Genomic DNA, 14627 nt, shown 5'->3' with positions numbered 1-14627 from the left:
GGTGTTTTGGAAAGTGAAAACATGGTCCTGACCTTAGCTATCTTAAAATTTAGTTATGTACATGAAAAAGATACAGTAACAAAATTGCATTCAGTTGTGAAAATGCATTGAATTGTATACTTAAGATATGTGTAATTTTTATGCCTATTGTTAATCAACAAAAAGAACAGAAAAGTAGACAATTAATGGCAGTTGCATAATGTATGGTGTAAAAACCTAAATATATTTATATCTTAGTTGAAAATATAGTTAGAATTAATAGCTTCCCATTTTTGGAGCCACCACACTTATAATAATGTAGAAATCACTGTAAAGCACCACATAACATGGCTCCCTTTCTAGAACTGAGATTGGTTCCTAAACTGGATGAAAATCTATGTCCTATTTATAGGACAACTAAAATAATTCTCTTGCTCTGTGTTTCCATACTAGAGCTTTCCCAGAAAGTTCACGGAAATAAGTCTTACAAAGGAGTTTGCTAATTAGCCTGTAACCCACCAAAAGCAAGAGAGGGTTCTCCCTCTAACTCTAGCAGAAAAGACTTGGGGCAGAATGCTTGATGCTTTTCTTACATATGCCTATCTCTGAACTCTGAAGCAATCATTGAGCCTATGGGGAGAGAGCACGCTCACTGTCAGGCTTATAATATGATGGGGAGTGAGGGTACTGTGACCGATAGCCCCCAGGATAACACATTTTGGAGAAGTTTGGTTCTTTGAAGGATGTGAGTCTGGGCAGACAACTCATAACTGTTTGCATAGTAAGTGAAGAAGTTTGAATATTCTTCTGTGGAGTTACTTGATCAAAATTTCAAAGTAGAGACGGGGGGGCTGATTTAAAGATAATTGCTACAATTTAGGTAGGATCAATGAGCACAATAGCTATGGAGAAGGGATGTGATAAGGAGAGACCTCGTATTAGGATGTAGCATCTACAGAAATGATTGACTCATTGTCTGCAGAGGACCTAGAACTAGAGCAAGATATCCATGGTGGCTCCCAGATATCCAGTTTGGGTGACCGGAGGATGGTGGTGACATTCCTTTTGAAAGGGAGATGGGAAGAGAAGTAGGTTAAGGTCAAAGAGAAGACAATGAGCTCTGTTTGGGACATGTTGAGTTGTAGAAAATAATAATGAGTTGGAAAAACATAAGTCAAAACATATCGTAAAATTTTCTTAAAATTGAAATTCTTTCGGCCGGGTGCGGTGGCTCAAGCCTGTAATCCTAGCACTTTGGGAGGCCGAGACGGGCGGATCACGAGGTCAGGAGATTGAGACCATCCTGGCTAACACAGTGAAACCCCGTCTCCTAAAAAATACAAAACACTAGCCGGGCGAGGTGGCGGGCGCCTGTAGTCCCAGCTACTCGGGAGGCTGAGGCAGGAGAATGGCGTAAACCCGGGGGGCGGAGCTTGCAGTGAGCTGAGATCTGGCCACTGCACTCCAGCCTGGGCGACAGAGGGAGACTCCGTCACACACACAAAAAAATTGAAATTCTTTCAACAAATCCAGGAATTACATAATTGAAACGTCTACAGAAGGAAAAGAAGGAAGGAAAAAAGTAGTTCAGTAATGATTTTTTTCTTGCAAAGCAAGTTCATTGTGCACTTTACTTTATTTGGGTAACTGAAGGCGTTTTGACCTTCCATTTAGAATAACTCTTCCACTGCATTTTATGATTACTGAGAATATTTGTTTAAAGAATAACATTTTTCCCATTCAAAAATAATTCATACCTGTTAGCGACAATTTTAAAAAGATAAAACAATGTATCATGTACAATAATAAATATATTTGGCAGGGTCTGTCTTCCCTAAAATGTTCTTAGTTATTACAAATCACATTTGTTATTATAGAGGAGTCTAACAATACAGAAAAAGAGTTGATATCACTTAAATCTCACTACCTTGATTTAGACACTGTTGGCATTTGACTATGTTTTTGTGCATTGCTTTATGTACACACACACAGAGATACTAATGTATTTAAATGTAATAATGTCATATATGTTCTTTTTTTCAACCATGAACAGTCCTGTTTATTGTTTACTTGTGATTGTTCCTTGTGTCTCTCTTTTTCTTTATTCCTTTATTCTCTGTCTTAAACAACATATATTAATGATATATAGATGCATAATATATCCACATATATTTAGTACATTATATATAATATAAATTATTTAGTACATTATATATTATATAATATTTTATATCTGTATATATAAATATACATATAAAAACAGGGGGCCTGGGCACAGTGGCTCATGTCTATAATCCCAGCACCTTGGGAGGCTGGAGCAGGAGGATCACTTGAGCCTAGGAGTTTAAGACTAGCCTGGGCAACATGGTGAGACCCTGTTTCTACAAAAATAAAAAGTTTTCCAGGTATGGTGGTATGCACCTGTACTTCTAGCCACTCAGGAGGCTGACAGCAGGAGGACCACCTGAGCCCAAGGAGTTGGAAGCTGGAGTGAGCTATGATTGTACCACTGCAATCCACAGCCTGAGTAAAGTAACAGAGAGACACCTTGTCTCTAAAAGAGAAAAAGGGGCCGGGCGCGGTGGCTCAAGCCTGTAATCCCAGCACTTTGGGAGGCCGAGACGGGCGGATCACGAGGTCAGGAGATCGAGACCATCCTGGCTAATACGGTGAAACCCCGTCTCTACTAAAAAAATACAAAAAACTAGCCGGGCGAGGTGGCGGGCGCCTGTAGTCCCAGCTACTCCGGAGGCTGAGGCAAGAGAATGGCCGGAACCCGGGAGGCGGAGCTTGCAGTGAGCTGAGATCCGGCCACTGCACTCCAGCCTGGGCGGCAGAGCGAGACTCCGTCTCAAAAAAAAAAAAAAGAAAAAGGGAGACTTGGTCATGATTTTAAAAACTAACATTATATTATATGTATTTTTTTGCATCTGGCTCTTCACCCTTAACTATACATTGTGAAAATCCCCCCAAGTCAGTTGCTTTAGGTATCAGGTAAGAGCATCTCATCTACTTCAATGTAACTCTCCTAAGAGCAGGAACAATGGCATATTTGTTTTCTGTAGCACCTAATATTGCAGCAGGTATAGCACGTACTTAAGAATGAATATGTTGCTATTGTCAATAACTTGAAGTCAGGCTATTGAGAATGAAAATATTTGGGCTGAGCAATTTGTTACAGTTCATTTATGCAAAACACTAAGTGACATAACCCCATGAAGTTGATAATAGTATTATTATTATTCTCATTTCACACACTAAGAGGATGAGGTACATAGACAATAAATAACTCTCCCAAGAGTACAAAACCTGTGCATTGCAAGACAGCACGTTCAAGTCTCACCAACTCCAACCAAATGTGTTATCCCTTGTATTTTGTGAAGTAAATAGCAACCATGATAAAATCAACATGTCCAATATGTATAAGAGAGTAATTCGATCCTGAGGACTCACACTATGATTCCTGCCTGGAGCTTTGTGTGCAACTCTCATGGACACATTTTTCCTCTTCCTCCTTAGAGTCTTTCATGGTGTGTAGTAGACATGGATTTTCACATTCCATTTACAGAGGAGAAGAATAAAAACACAATGAGGTTATTTTATCAAATGACATAGAAAAAGTCGTAAGGGGAAGAGACAAAGAAACCAGTTCTATTAATCCCCAGGCTAGATTTCTGCCTCCAACAAAACCTGAATTCCAGAAAACCTCATTGAGATTACGTTTTATTATAAAAGCGAGTCTCAGCACTTGATTAATTTATGGCTTTAAGCAGAAGGAAGGGAGGAAATGTGGTGCTTCGGTTGGAGCTGGTGCATAGCTGGGGACACAGAGCCGAGCTGTGGTTCACCTGAGCTGGTGTGCTGCACAGATGGTCTGCATCAGAATCTCCAGGAAAGTGTGCAGAAAAGAAAGAGCCTGGGTCCACCCATGGAATCAGAATTGGGGAACAGAGCCTGGAATTTAAGGGATGGACTCTATGGGCTATACTTTTTTAAGAGAGGGGATCTCCTTATGTTGCCCAGGTTGGACTTGAACTCCTGGGCTCAAGTGATTCTTCTGCTTCAGTCCCCTGAGTAGTGGGGATTACAGGTGTGAGACCCTGCACCCGGCTTCTGTGGGGTATACTTTTAATAATACCAGGCAACTTTATGCATGCCAACATTTGAGAACAACTGTTTTGCCCTTCAAAGGCACCTCTTGGGCATCTTGGCTTAGTGGGAAAGGCAGCCACTTACTGTGGGCTCTTGGGGAAGTCACTTGAATTCCCCAAATCTCAGTGTCTACATCCATAAAACAGGGATAATAGCACTTAGGAACACATAGGGCTATTATAAGAATTAAAAGTCATGTATGTAAAGATTGTGGCACCCAGTAGTTAACTATAATTGGTATTAAACTCACATTAATCATAGGAGAGGAGGCTTATGAGGATATTTCAGAAAATATGAATCTGATGAACTTTGCATGACTCTCAGTGTGGAAAGAACCTTGAAGGAAAAAGTTAGGAATCCAGTGATGCACAGTGACTAAATCCAAGTAAAGGTCAAGATTTTAACATGCTACACAAAGCGGCATCACTCCCTCCTGACATTCTTTTGGAGCAGATGGATGGGTAACATAATGGAAAGCAGACCCAGGCAGAGGCATGGCACGGAGACGGCCGGTTGTGAAATACATTCAGATGGGGTGGTACTGTTTAGATAATGGTGGTAAATCTGTGTTGAGTCAGGTGCCAAATGGTGAGGCACCGATGCCAAGACAAACTGACAAACTGGAAAACAGCAGCATCAATACAGACCTCTAGGGAAAAGAGCAGGATATACCAAATTAGAGAAAAACAGGATCCTTCATAAATTATAGCTTTGTAAATGCATGTGATAGAAAACTTTACATGTTTTCTCAAAAAAGGAAGCAAACAAAAATGGAAAATTAGGGCCAATTCCGATAAGCAACATGGGAAATTTGTTATCAAGGAAGCTTCTTAGATCTAACTATGGGTACACCACAATCTCTCTTAGCTTTAGAGACTTGAGGTCTCTGTGATATGAAAAGCTAATTGTCTCTTCAGGCCTGTTTCAGTGGGAAAACCCCCCTCGTTCTATAATAACACAATAAAATGCTGGCTTTAGTTTAATTTAGTCTAAGTCCCATCTGAATTGGGAATTTTAACAAGATAGCATTTCGATTAGTAGGCTTTCTATGTTGTGCCTCTTGTTTTATGTTACATTATGCATTGTTTTTCATATAAAGCCAAGCTAATAGTGGGAGGAAAGTAGCATTACCATTTATTGAGTGCTTAGCTGGGGCGGGGCACTTAGCTGAATTCATTTCAGATGTTATTTAGACCCCACAAGAATCTTAGAAGATAAGTACAATGATGATGTCCATTTTACTTATGAGAAAATTGAGGAGCATGTTCAAAACCAAGCTGCTAAGGCTCAGAGGAGGTACCGAACCCAAGTCTCAGTCTATGCACAAGTTACCACATTGAGAGAGAGGAGGGGCTGCTCCCTGTTGTTAGATGAGTTTAGAAGGGAAGTTCCTTATTCCTCTGAGAACTAGAGGACCCTGCTTGTCTTATATTCTGTTTTACATCCACTCCTGTATGTGCTCCACTTTCTATTCCTGGAATCATCCCCTTGGAGTCCCAAAGGCTGACATTATAGCAATGAAATGAGCCATCTGTCACTGCATATTTTGGCCACAAAGCTTTAATTGGAATCCAGAAGGAGGAAAAAAGACCTGACAGGGATTTTGCCGGGTGAAGTCCGGGGCAAGGGTCTGAATGACACCATTGATGAGTGACAGCCACTTCCCTCCCGCAGGGCTTCTGCACACCGAGTTCCCCGAGTTGATTGTGACGATCCTGGAAATATTATCAGAAAATGGTTCCCTCGCTGTTGTACTGCTTCATTTTTGTTATCTGGAACCAAAGATAATGTACCTAATGACATACAGTAAAATAGAAACAAAACATTTTAAGAGATGTTAGAGACTATTTTCAGTCTGTAGCCAAGACTGCAGTACTTAGAAATGTTTTTTATTTTAAAAAATTGATAAAATATGCTTATATTTACATTCCCAAGATTTATTTTTGAAGCAAAGTTTTCTGCTTTAAGTCCCCTCATTTTTAAAAAAGTGTGGAAATTCACAAGGTTTGCATTTAAATTTAGAGAGCCAAGATAGGTCAACATTTTTTGTTTTTTGGACAGGGTCTCAGTCTGTTACTTACACTGGAGTGCAGTTGTGCCATCATAGCTCACTGCAACTTCAACCTCCCAGGCTCAAGTGAACCTCCCACCTCAGCCTCCCAAGTAGCTGTGACTATAGGCACGTACAACCACACCTGGCAACACTTTTAAAAAAAGTTGAATGCAATGAATAAGGAAGAAGACTTTCTTTTACTTGAACAAATATATCAATTATTAATCAAAATTAAAAATTCATATTCAATAGTGAGAAAAAAATACTTTTTTGACATTGGCCTCTGAGATGGGTTTGAGTCTACGGGACCCAGGGGCTGTACATACCAGGAAATTGGGTGGGAACAACTTTTGTTCCAGTCACACAGGAAAAGACACCTCAAGATTCTTATTTCCAACTTCTCAGCTTTCAACAATATGGTCCATGTATAAACCTGGGCTTCTCTTAACTTTGAAAGTTTTGGCATATGGGGTGATACATAGGTATTGAATTGGGACTATCTGCCCAGAACATCTCAACACTATGATCATCCACATTCCTGGGCAAATACTTCCCAAAGCACTTTAACACTTGCTGGTACCTTTTTACCAACCTGTGAAGGTGCATAATCTAAGAGAGATAATATTGACCCAAACATAAGGGACATACAAGTGATTTTAAATAAGCCATTAGTAAAATAATAAATTATGTATCTTTAAAATCACAGTTAAATGGAAGAAGAATATGCACTAAAATGGGGGGGGGGGCGGCAGCAAACAAGGGGAATTCATGAGTTACAAGTTTGCCAGGGAAGAAGCAGTTATCCCTGAGGCATAGGACAGGTTTCCTTGACAGGCAGTGTGATGCTGAGAGGGGGAAATTCCGGTGACTGGACCTCCTCACAGGTTGCTTACAGAGTGGCCAGAAGCAGTCCAGACCTGGTTGGGGAAGAACTACTGCAGTTAATCCTGGAGAAGCATGTGGGTGATAGAAGGTAGAGCTGTGCTAAGGGCTCACTAACTGGGGAACAGGTCAGGAGAGGGAGAGCAAGATGGGTCAAGGCTAATTGGAAGACGTTGGCTGTGAATGAAAGGGTAGATATCCAGGGGCTGTCAAATTAAAGGTGTGGGGTGAGCAGGACAATTATGGCCTCAAATTTTTTGTAGAACAAGGTGGGATATTTTAGAATATTTTATAAAATTGTGTATTAAGAAAAATCAGTTACTAAAGTATTATTGGTACCTTCTTTGGAGGATGCCAATTTGTTTCTTTAAGATAGTTCTTTGAGAAAGAATGAGTAAGATTAACCATTTGATAACATAACAAGGTCACTATAGTCAATAATAACTTAATTGTACATTTTAAAATAACTTAGGGTGTAGTTGGATTGTTTGTTACTCAAAAGATAAGTACTTGAGGGGATGCATACCCCATTCTCCATGGTGTATTTATTTCACATCAATTATCAAAACATCTCGTGTACTCCATAAAAATACACACTTACTATGTACCCACAAAATTAAAAATAAATAAACAAATAAATAAAAGTTGGGGGACAAACACAAAATAAAATGAAAGATACTTCTTTGGTGTGCGTACGGTAGACCAATTCAGTCTGACTTTTAAACTTTCATGTGCACAGATTTAAACATCATTCTCAGTATTATTTCTAACTGCTTCTGACTGTTAAAACTTACAGATAAAGGTACTTAAAACACCTTTATCTTTGAGGATACAGCAAAAGGATTTTTTACTTTTGTTTTTATTTTTTTGAGAGGGCGTTTTGCTCTGTTGCCCAGACTGAAGTGCAGTGGTGCGATCTTGGCTCAATGCAACCTCTGCCTCCTGGGTTCAAGTGATTCTCCTGCCTCAGCTTCCTGAGTAGCCTCCCGAGTAGCTGAGATTATAGGTGCCCGCCACCACACCCAGCTAATTTTTGTATTAATTCTACTTGCTAGGTGTGTAGGCAGAATTCTAAATGGTCCTCCATGATTCCATGTCCTGTAATTCCCAAAACCTGTATTATATGGCACAGTTAACTTTCTAAGAGGGAGATTATCCAGGTAGGCCTAATCTAAACACATCAGCCCTTAAAAGCATTGAGCTTTCTCCTGTTGGTGGCAGAAGAGGGAGGCAGAGAGATATGAAACACAAGAAGGGTTTCTCACAAGATGTTGTTGGCATGAAGATGGAGGAGGTGCCATGATGAGGAACGCCGGTGGTGGTCTCCAGAAGCTGAGACTGGCCTTTGGCTGATAGCCTGCAAGGGAATGGAAACCTCAGTTCTACTGTAACAAGGAACTGGATTCTGCCAATAACCTCAATGTGTGAATGCGCTTGGGAGCAGGTTGTTTCCTATATCCTCCAGATAGAGCTCAGCCAGCTGACCCTTGGACTTCGGGGCTATGAGACTCCAAGCAGAGAACCCAACCAAGACCACCCGACTTTGACCTACAGAAACGTGAGATAATTAGTCGACATTGCTGTAAGCTGCTAAGTTTGAGAACATTTGTCACACAGCAATAGATGAAGATGTTATCTCTTGTGTCTAGGCAAATGGAACTCCTGGTTGAGTTATGAAGTGAATAAACCCCATCTAAATTTTCATTCTAAATTTCCATGATCTTGTGGCTTTACATTTTATCCTACTCGTTTATTTACATACATTCTAGTTTGTTGGGCACAGGAATATCATGTGGCCTTGGTGTGATACTTAGAGAAAAATGCATGGTGGGCTGTTAAGATTGGGGTGTTGCAGATGGGGGAAAAAAGTCCCTTCACTCTAACATCAGGGAAATTTTCAAAATATTACTGGGAATGAAGCATTAGTTGCTAACGCAGTTTGACAAATGTTAGGGAGAGTGTGTGCTGCTCACATATTCCTGAGGGAGCTGCCATTTGGAAGAGCCTCAGTGTTAAGCACAGACAAAGCAGACTAAATCTGGAAGGCATCCCAGCCTACTTTCAGAACTGGGACTATGAAGTACCTCTTGAGCAAACGTTTTAAAAACTTGATCTACAACAGAAAAATTACCTGCTTTATGATTTCTCTTCTTTCTCTCCTAGTCGCAGGTGTGAAAAGAGGCAAAAGCCTGATAAACGAATAGGTTAATGTCACCCTTACATTTTTTTTTTTTTTTTTTTTTTTTTTTTTGAGACGGAGTCTTGCTCTGTCACCCAGGTTGGAGTGCAGTGGCCGGATCTCAGCTCACTGCAAGCTCCACCTCCCGGGTTTACGCCATTCTCCTGCCTCAGCCTCCCGAGTAGCTGGGACTACAGGCGCCCACCACCTCGCCCGGCTAGTTTTTTGTATTTTTTTAGTAGAGACGGGGTTTCACCGTGTTAGCCAGGATGGTCTCGATCTCCTGACCTCGTGATCCGCCCGTCTCGGCCTCCCAAAGTGCTGGGATTACAGGCTTGAGCCACCGCGCCCGGCCGTCACCCTTACATTTGCTTGGAAGGGCATCGCCTCCATCTACTGCGTCTAACAGAGTGGCCAGAAGCAGTGCAGACCTGGCTGGGAAAGAACCACTGCATTTAGTCTGGGAGAAACCTGTGGGTGACAGAAGGTGGAGCTATGCTAAGGGCTCAGTACTGAGGAACAGGTCAGGAGAGGGAGTACAGGATGGGGTCAAGGCTAATTTCAAGGCATTGGCTGTGAATGAAGGAGAGGATATCCAGGGGCTGTCATAAGTGCTGGTCCCTGCTCTTTTCTCATTAAAAAATAATTTTCTGCCAGGCATGGTAGCTCACACCTGTAATCCTTGCACTTTGGGAGGCCAAGGCTGGAGGATTACTTGAGCCAAGGAGTTTGAGACCAGCCTGGGCAACATAGAGAGACCGTATCTCTACAAAAAAGAAAAACCTAGCCAGGGATGGTGGCTCACATCTATAGTCCTGGCTGCTAGGAAGGCTTAGGTGGGAGGATCGCTTGAGCCCAGGAGTTCGAGACTGCAGTAAGCTATGATTGTACCACTATACTCCAGCCTAGGTAACAGGGTAAGATTCTGTCTCAAAAAAAAAAAAAAAAAAAAAAAAAAAAACGGATTTTCTCATCTCTAAAAAGAGGAAAATTGTTGTAAAAGTTAAGTGGAAATTCACTGAATTCTTTAGCACTGTGCCTGGGGGAGCAGGTCAGGAGTAGGAGTGCAGGATGGGGTCAAGGCTAATTTCAAGACATTGGCTGTGAATGAAGGAGGGTTATCCAGCGGCTGTCACAAATTGAAAGGGCTCCATGGAGCTGCTTCTTGATATTATTTTTACTTCTGCTTCTCTGGAAAAGTCAGAGTTGTGTGCCTGGAGCACATTGTTAATTCCTGATATGACTTTTGCATCATAAAATCCAATTCTTTTTGCTTCCAGTTAGCAATGGCTGAGCTCTATAACAAGAGTTACAGGACGCTCTGAAGCTGGAGGTTCTTAACATAGTTCAAATGTGTCGAGTGCTTTCAAATACAGCTCGACTTTAAGGGCAATGTTAAGAAATGATCCAAATAAATTTGTGACGATCCATGTATATAATCATACATGTGGAAATGCTTATCTAGTTGATAGTCATTTCTCGAGTTCATTTTACCTGCTCTGTCTCCTTCCATTACCAGAATAGTAAATAAATAATAATACAGGGCGAGGTGGAGTAGTACAGAGCCCTATAGCAGGATCTTGTAGATAACTAATATTTATATCAGATTTTATAGTTTATAAATTATTGGGGCCGGATGCAGTGGCACACGCCTGTAATCCTAGCACTTTGGGAGGCCAAGGCAGGCAGATCATCTGAGGTCGAGAGTTCGAGATCAGCCCGGCCAGTATGATGAAACTTTGTCTCTACTAAAAACACAAAAAGTTAGCCAGGCATGGTGGTGGGCGCCTGTAATTCCAATTACTTGGGAGGCTGAGGCAGGAGAATCGCTTGAACCCGGGAGTCAGAGGTCACGGTGAGCCACTGCACTGCAGCCTGGGTGTGACAGGGCAAGACTCAGTCTCAAAAATAAATATATAAAATAAAAAAATAAAAAAATTGTTAGAACAGTCATTCTAGGTTATAATACAGCATCATTATTACTATCACATGTATGATGACAGTAAGATTTAGAAAGGCAGAGTGACTTGCCTAAAGTTATTCTTTAAGTTCCTAGGGAACATTTTCTCTCTAAATATTCTTATGAATGACAACTTACTTCCACGGAATCATTGATACAATCAATCAGGAAAAAGTGGATTAGTTTGGGCCGGGAGCGGTGGCTCACGCCTGTAATCCCAGCATTTTGGGAGGCCAAGGCGGGCAGATCACAGGGTCAGGAGACAGAGACCACAGTGAAACCCCATCTTTACTAAAAATACAAAAAATTAGCCGGGCGCAGTAGTGGGTGCCTGCAGTCCCCGCTACTCAGGAGGCTGAGGCAGGATAATGGCATGAACCTGCGAGGCGGAGCTTGCAGTGAGCAGAGATTGTGCCACTGCACTCCAGCCTGGGCAACAGAGTGAGACTCCATCTCAAAAAAAAAAAAAAAAAAAGAAAAAGAAAAAGTGGATTAGTTCTTTTATGCCACCAAGAGATTGAGTTAGAGATTAATACTATGTAATTCAAAGATTTATAGCAATAGGAATTTGTTATCAAGACAGGCAAATTAAGAAATCAAAGCCGTAAACAAACCTTCAGTGTGTTTTGTAGGCAAGAATATAATTGAGAAATGGGGTGACGTTGTATTCGCACTATTTAGAAAGGAGATCAGACCAGGTCACAGTTTTCTTAGGCAGTTCTAGTTCTCCCTTACTCATTCATGACATGAATCTCTAGAGAAAAGAGAGACACATTTTGAAGTTTACTTTTATTTCCAATTGTATGTCCGTGGCCATGGACAAGCTTCTTGCCTGTAGAATCAAAGAACTGAAAAAGTTCTGGAGTCATATTCGCTGAGATGCCCATCTATAACATTTCTGTAATTTGGAAGTTTTGACGTTACTTCCAGGCAAATATATCTCTTCATTCGTTTTCCTTTCCCTGTTCACACTGAAGCCAGATGGAATCTTGGTGGCAAAACCACTAAGGACAATGCTATAATCACTGCAGGGGTTGGGGGAAGGCTGAAAAAAGTCACAAACTAATTCCCTGGAGAGTGTGTCTAAGAGGAGGGACAGTCTTATCCCCTTTCCTTGGTGATACTTTTAGCAGTTACAGATTGGTTGTGTGTTTAAGATTTTTATGTTGGAAATTACAGATTGGTTATGTGTTCAAGATTTTTATGTCATCCCTCCCCCACCAATTACTGAACTGTCACTTTTCCGCCAATAGATATCTTCTAAGTTGCTACACAGACACTGGTGTTTTTTTGTGGTTTCCAAGCACAGGGTCTTGAGTAGTTGCCTGTGATTTGGCACAGGTTGGCCTTGCATCAACATACACATTTTGGGCCCAGTGCGGTGGCTCACGCCTATAATCCTAGCACTTTGGGAGGCCGAGGCAGGCGAATAGCTTGATTGTAGGAGCTAGAAACCAGCCTGGACAACATAGAGAAACCCTGTCTCTAGAAAAAATACAAAAATTCACCAGGTGTGGAGGTGCACACCTGTAGTCTTAGCTACTTGGGAGGCTGAGGCAGGAGGATTTCTTGAGCCCAGGAGGTCGAGGCTGCAGTGAGCTGTGATTGCGCCACTGTGCTCCAGTCTGGGTGACAAAGTGAGACCCTGTCTCAAACAAAGAAGTGCACATTTTGATTTCTGTGATAATGATAGTTCTACACATTTAACTTTGGCGCAATTTAGAATGATGCGGCTGAAACATTGTCAGCAGGCTTTCTGCCTCAAGACATTGAGAATTGGATAATCTGACACAGTCAATGAAATTGAAAGGAAGCTGTTACTTTTGAATACTTATGAAAAGCATAAATATTCGAGGTAAGTGTGGAAGGTACCATGAATCAGATAAATCCAATTGCTTCCTTTTTTCAGAGTTGGGAGGGGTAGGAAATAATCCCAGAATATTCTGATGAATATAATAAATGATACACAGAGACAGTTGCGGGTGGGGAGAGATGAGCTGGGATACATGCAAATGTCCTTCAGAAAATGGCAAGAGGAGCTGCACTCTCAGTGGACATTCTGTCCCTGGGTCTCTCCTTCTCAGTCTCTTGTATATTCTTGTTACTAGCGACCTGAGTTAGTAAGAGATTTTAGTTCTTATCTTGTGAATACAAGAAGAAATGTACCATGTACCAGGTACTGTTCTGGGACTGACAAGGACCAATGAACTGCTTGACGAGTGCCAAATATCTGTCAGGAGGACTGAATGAGGCAGGGACCAGAGGCCAGGACTCTTTCTCAAGTGGCCAAAGGCCAAAGGCCAGGGAGCTGCCTCAGTCACCTACCCAGATCAGTGTGGGTGTAACAGAATGTCAAAAGGGATTTTCCCTGTTGTGCTAATGGGGAATTAAAGGCACCATGCACCTCACATTCTACATTTGGAGTGACACCAGCCAGTAAGCCAGTCACCTTTCCCCACAGTGTAGTGAGAGGTACCAGTGCTGAGAATCCTGTCACCTTCCAAGACAAGGAAGGTGTCTAAGATAATTGCCAAGAAAGTCTGCAGGGGGAGTGGGTGACTCTTTCACACAGAGTCAGAAACAAAGGATCTCGTCCTCTTTGAAAGTCATGACCCATTGGAGCTGCTGAGTGCTCGTCACTGCTGGGACATGGAGATATAAACGAAGAAGGTCGGCAAAGAGGCAGGCTGAGGGAGCAGGTGGCCCAGATGCAGCCAGGCTCCCACCTGAGGAGTGGCAAGGATGCGAGAGTGGCATGGACACCCTAGGATGGGGGGAGGCTACTTTCTGGAAGAGTTCCCTGCACAAAGGGGCTGCAGGGCTGGTGCCTGGTGGCAGGGGCTAAGAGCGGGTGAGTGGTCTGGCCAGAACCCACTACCCAGGTCCAGAAGCCTTATAGGGGGAAGGTTGACACTACAAATAACCCCATGTGTTCTCCTGGAGACCTGTGCATGGGCCCTTGACACAAAAACAGCAACAAAGTCATGTCTCTAGGTCACAGTAACAGAGCAACAGTAATGACAACAGAGAGAACCACACCTTGCCAGCTGAGTAAGGAGGCATTGGCCTGTCTCTTCTTTCTCCTCACTGCTCTAACACTGAAGGGGCCAACACCTGGGAGAGGAAAGAGAGGAGCCCTGTGAGGGCAGATCAACACCTACCTCCTCCCTAGGACCCTCCCTTTGTCTCCACCACACACATGCACATACAGTGAGTTTGCCTGAGCCAAGGACAGGAAAGGAAAAAATGCTTGAATCCAGCGACATTGAAATTTTTAAAACAAATAGTACCATGTCTTAAACACTCATTAGACTGTTTTAATAACAAAAAAATAGCTGAAAATGTTCTTAAGAAGTTGATCAGCAAGGAGGAAATAATCCACAGAAATATTTGGAGACAGTTATTTATTGGACAAAATAGGA

This window comes from Rhinopithecus roxellana, chromosome 10 (assembly GCF_007565055.1).
Source record: "Rhinopithecus roxellana isolate Shanxi Qingling chromosome 10, ASM756505v1, whole genome shotgun sequence".
Taxonomy (NCBI): domain Eukaryota; kingdom Metazoa; phylum Chordata; class Mammalia; order Primates; family Cercopithecidae; genus Rhinopithecus; species Rhinopithecus roxellana.
This window is presented reverse-complemented; position numbering follows the sequence as displayed.